Source organism: Grus americana, chromosome 25 (genome assembly GCF_028858705.1).
Source record: "Grus americana isolate bGruAme1 chromosome 25, bGruAme1.mat, whole genome shotgun sequence".
Lineage (NCBI taxonomy): Eukaryota > Metazoa > Chordata > Aves > Gruiformes > Gruidae > Grus > Grus americana.
In genome coordinates this window covers 1,335,689-1,341,515 of record NC_072876.1, presented here as the reverse complement: position 1 = coordinate 1,341,515, position 5,827 = coordinate 1,335,689, and positions in this window count along the sequence as shown.

The window sequence follows — 5,827 nt, the reverse complement described above, 5'->3', positions numbered from 1 at the left end:
GTGGGAATTTCGCTTCTGTTCTCTACCCTGAAGGCATTTGTCTGACTACTGCGTGGTGGGTTGTGTACAAACCCCGTGTTAGGCCAGGCAGCCACCTTCAGCTGTGCCTCTGCCCTGCAGAGGTAGTAAAAAACAACTGCTGAGATCCACGGCACAAAAACCTGTCGGGCCTCGAGGACTTGCTAACTGGGGCTGACTTTGTCGCGAGATCTGCTTGAGAAGAGTGTGGCAGGAGAGATGAGGAAGAGACTGCAATAATACTGTTATAATAGAGCCCGCAGTTGTGAAAAATAACAGCTCCTTTGTCCACCAGGGAAATGTGGGATGAATGGAGCCCAGTATTGATTCGTCTGTCGACGGCGTAGCTACAAAATACCTCTTCCAAACCTTCCGTTGATTTCAAGGCAAACTGCAGCGTCCTGCCCAGCAGCCTTCGATGACTGGATGTGCTCCCCACTGCCTGGTCCCCCCCAAACACCTCAGCCGTTACTCTAGATTTCAGGTAACCTCTCCTGACCCATCTCCCTCAGCATGAACAACTCTGTCACTCTTCAGCCAGCGAGAAGTATGTGAGGAACCAAAAAGGTAAAAGGCCCCGTTTGGGAGAATGCGGTAGTCACGAGGAAGCACTCACTGATTTCGTACATGATCTGTCTTATCCTGAGCACCTCTGACACTGGCAGGGAGACAGGCATGTGGAGGGGGGGCTTCCAGGCTCAGCTACAGAACCTGGAGCCACCGGTAGCTCCTTTCCCTTCCCTGACCAGCCTCAGGGGGGATTTGGCTCCAGAAGTGACCAGTGCTGAAAAAACCCCATGTCCAGTGTGCGGTTCTGCTGCAGCTCAGCAGACTGAAGCACCAGCATCAGAAGTGGGTCACAGCAGGACGTGACCTCATACGACAGCCAGCGACTCCATCACTGCCTTGCCGGGACAAGATATACTGAAGGGTATGAAGAGGAATTGGCATTTCCAGCTAGATAATGAACAATATAAACCTTCAAAATGTTGATGCTATGCATCGGCATAGCTGGAGGTGAGAAAACTTACAGGCTACTGTTGAAGGTGAACAATGGGTCAAAATGTTCTGCTTGGAAGGAAGCTGGGATTGATTCTGACAGACCAGTAAGAGTGAGGCTCTGCTCCACAAATAAGCTAGGAGAAAATGCTAAAATGCAGAATAAAGCAGGAGTTTCCAACATCAGACAGTTCCCACCCAAGAACGTTAAGAACTAGCCAATGATCCCATTGGTAGGTTTTGCTCTAGTTCTTGAGAAGTTCCAAAGGACTGTAACAAAGACAAGCCCCACACCAGCAACCAGCCCTGAGCAACCTGCCCAGCACAGCACAGCCTGGCCCCGCAGCAGTTGTGGACCATGGGCTGGGGGGCGACAGCATAGCGTTGTGCCACGTGATGGGGTTTTATGGGCAGCGGATCTTGCCAGGAAAGCTTCATCGCAAGTTTGACTAGCAGGTGGCATCGAGGTAAGTGTTGATGCAACACTGTTAGCTTTTGACTTGCAACCTGAATGGACTTCACCCCAGCCAGGCAGATGGCTTATTCTCCTCCCCACTCCCCAGCTGACCAGGATCTCGCTCCCTGCTTATTGTGTTACCATCTAAATTAGTATGTGCATATGTATGGAGAAGAGAAGGCTCCGGGGAGACCTTAGAGCCCCTTCCAGTCCCTGAAGGGGCTCCAGGAAAGCTGGAGAGGGGCTGGTGACAAGGGCAGGGAGTGACAGGACAAGGGGGAACGGCCTGAAGCTGCAGGAGGGGAGATGGAGATGGGATGTGAGGCAGAAATTCTTCCCTGTGAGGGTGCTGAGGCCCTGGCACAGGTTGCCCAGAGAAGCTGTGGCTGCCCCTGGCTCCCTGGCAGTGTTCAAGGCCAGGTTGGATGGGGCTTAGGGCAGCCTGGGCTAGTGGAGGGTGTCCCTGCCCATGGCAGGGGGTGGAACTAGATGGGCTGTGAGGTCCCTTCCAACCCAAACCAGTCTGGGATTCTATGGTTCTATGCACACTTCATACAATCGAGCTGAAGCTCTACAAACTATGTTGCTTCATGGCACGCTACAGTCAGATCAGGGAGGCAAGGGACTTCGCTTCATGCTGGAACCTGCACGCAGCAAATGTGTGGACAGGAGCAGTGCTTCCCTTGGCAGATCACGGGAGGCAGAACTGACCCGTTGGGGGGCTCTGAAGTTCTGAGGGGGACAAGGGAACCCAAACTCTGGCTGCTCAGGCTGCCTGGCTCCCAGGACACAGCACACTGCCTGAGCAGGGATGGAGCCAGGGCTCCTGGGCACGTTCACTCTGGGTCATTTTTGTAAAAGTGGTGTTTGCACTTATGCTAGAAGAAAAGAAATCACAGAGTTGAAGAATAATTGCAGTTGGAAGAGATAATCCAGTGGTCTGTAATCCTGCTCGGAGGAGATCCGGTTTGGATCAGGTTGCTCAGGTCCTTGTTCCACCAAGCAGAGTATCTCCAAGCACAAGAATCCTGTGACTTCTCTGAGCCCTCGAGTTGCTGTAGCAGCAGAGCAGATCCGAGTGGCTGCCACCAGCTGCTGTTGGGCACTGTCTGTTTCTGCAGGGAACTCCTGCTCTGTGGCAGTGGGGAACTGCTCAACCGCAGGAATGCCTCTGGTGCCGCAGACACCGAACCCCGTGGGGAGAGAGACATCTTGGGTGAGGGAGGATGCAGAAACTTGACAGCACCGCACCTGGCGCTACTGTCCTAACCCTGCTGCCTGCGCCTGGTGTTCACAGCAGCTGCGGAAAGCTGAACAAAGTGGCTGAGGGTGGGAATTGGAGACGGCAGAACTGAGGATGTGTAGAAATGTCTTCCGTGTCCTCTTCGCTCCCTGCAGTGTTCCAGCGCAGCCCAGCCAAGCCCCCTCTGTCACCGCTCTGCAGGGGAAGTCACTGTGCCAGGGCAAGGACAGGACCATGTCTCAGCCCTGTCAGCTCACCCAGCTACACCACTCACTGCAGAGCCGCTGCGGGTGCAGAGTTTCCACCTCAGCAGTTCCTCGGTGCATGGAGATACCCCGGCTCCTGCTCAGCCACCAGCCAAATTCTTTCCCTTTCAGGCAAATCAAGAACTTTCTGGGCTGTTTTGTGTACTGGCTTTTGAGCAGTGGGTGCCCTGGGGCTGCTTGTGGTGGCTGTTGCTGAGCTTCACACCACCTTACTGCATCCCCTCCCCTTGGCTCCGCAAGCCCCTCTCCAATTCCCGGGCACGCACCCAGGATGGCTCAGGAGCTCTGGTGCCCCATGCTGTTTCTGCCCTACAAACTCTGACCTCCTTCACAGGGCGGTGGGGTTTGCATCTGCCAGCCACACTCGCCTTGCAGCTGGAGGCAGGGAGCAGAGCTGCAGCTGACGATGCAGTGGTCAAGACTGAGATTGCCCAGGCTGGAGCCTGAGGTGAGCAGCTGGATTGCTGATGAAATCCTGTATCTTTATTTAGGACCTTGAACATCAGTTCATGTTTCTGGCTTCTCCTGAGAGTTTTTGGAAGAAGCCTGTCAGGGCACAGGAAGGTAGCAGAAGAATGGTGTATATTTACAGTAAATGGTCTGGAAAAAGCAAGAATCGGGGCTCTTCTGGGATCTGTTTTAGGCCCTGAAAAAGCAGTGGCTACAGGCCTGCTTCAGTCTTTCCAACAGTGCTAACAGTGGGCCACTAGCAGCAGGTCCCGAGATCACCACAAAACTGCCTCAAAGGTGCTCACTGAAGAGCAAACCAAACAGCCACTTGGGCCCCAGGACCTTGTCCCCAGCACCGCTGCCTGCAAGACTGATGCTGCCTGTTGCTTTTCCCAGTGTAGCCAAAAAGAAAGGCCTGTAACGAAGGCCTGCTTATATTATACATAATAAGAAAACATAGCCAAGAAGAAAGGCCTGTAATGAAGGCCTACTTGTATTATATGTGATAAGAAACTGTTCATTATTACTTTAGGTGGAAGGCTAATGATTCTTAGAATGAGCACCTGCTACACAGCATGAGAAAAAGGAGGAGCTACAAGACACTTCAAGGTCCTTATGTACATACTTTGCAGAAAGGGAGGACATTAATTGCCTCCAGCAGCATCCTTATCTTGGTGAGGCGTATAGCAAACAATTACCAACACCGAAATATTGAGAGACTAGGGGAAAGGTAATTTGGGCCAGGGTCCCCACCACCAACAACTCATAAGCCCCCTACCCAAATTATCCCACCTACTCAAAAGACAGAGGCGGAGAAAGGAACTGAGCATGCGTTCTAGTTTGCATACTAGGCGAAGAAATATGAACCAATTATTGTAACGGGGAGCGTACCACTTTGTAATCTTTGTAACATTTGTGTATAAATATGACAAGAGAGCCAGCGTTAGGGGTGCCTGATTAGAGGAACTATCCTCCTGACACCCAGCGCTGCAATAAAGGAAATGCCTGCTTCTTCATGCTAAATTGGTGTTAAGGAGTTTTCTTTCATTCCCGAATTTCGGTGACACCAGGCCTGGCTGAACGCTGGCTTCCTCTCCTGAGAACATTTTGTTCTGAGCGTCAGCACCGTGCCCCTGTCAGGGCGCTCTTCCCCTTCCCCACTTCTGAGGGGTTCTCTCCGTACCAAGCACGTAAGTGAGCTGCCGTGTGCCACAGGAAGAGCATAGCCCAGGCTCTCAGAAATGCTGATGCAATCACTACATGAAAAATATGTGCAGCAGCCTCACCGGGAGACAATTCCCCTTTGTCCACCATCAGCTGAGCTCTGATTTCTCTGACCGCTGTAAGAGTGAAGCGTCTCCAGACCTCCATGTCCCTGCCGGGCCCAGGTCACAGGCAAACAGAGTTTTGCTGCCAACTGCTCACTACTGGCTTGTGACACAGCCCGGTTTCACACAGGGACCCTCCACGCTGTATTGTCACCGAAATTCGGGAATAAAGAAAACTCCTTAACACCAATTTAGCATGAAGAAGCAGGCATTTCCTTTTATTGCAGCGCTGGGTGTCAGGAGGAGAGTTCCTCACATCAGGCACATCCAACGCTGGTTCTGTCATATTTATACACATATGTCACAAAGATTACAAAGTGGTACACTCCCCGTTACAATAATTGGTTCATAGTTCTTCGCCTAGCATGCAAACTGGAACACATGCTCAGTTCCTTTCTCCACCTCTATCTTTTGAGTAGGTGGGATAATTTGGGTAGGGGGCTTATGGGCCAGTGGTGGTGGGGACCCTGGCCCAAATTACCTTTCCCCTAGTTTCTCAATACTTCCACGTTGGTAATTGTTTGCTATACACCTCAGTAAGATAAGGATGCTGCTGGAGGCAATTAGTGTCCTCCCTTTCTGAAAAGTACATACATAAGGACCTCGAAGTGTCTTGTAGCTCCTCCTTTTTCTCATGATGTGTAGCAGGTGCTCATTCTAAGAATCGTTAGCCTTCCACCTAAAGTAACAATTAATAGTTTCTTATCACATGTAAGTAGGCCCTCGCTACAGGCCTATCTTTTTTGCTACAGTACTGCTGCTCAGCTCGTGCTGCGCTCCCACCCGGCGCGGGGACGGGCAGCTTTGTCAGGCCCCCCCTCGCCTCACTCATCACTCAGCAGAGGGGCCTCCGCAGCGGCTCACGGGGGGCTGGCAGCGAGGACGAGCCGCGGGGTACCCCCAGCCACCGGAGGCCTGGCAGGAGCTCGGGAGCCGTTTGACCCCCGCCGGTTCACAGCCCGGCGGCACCGAGGCCTGGTTAGGAGCCGCTGAGGAGACGCGGCCGCCACATCGCCCCCAACAGCGCGCATGCGCACGGCGCCGCTGGATGTCGCTGCCCTGGCCC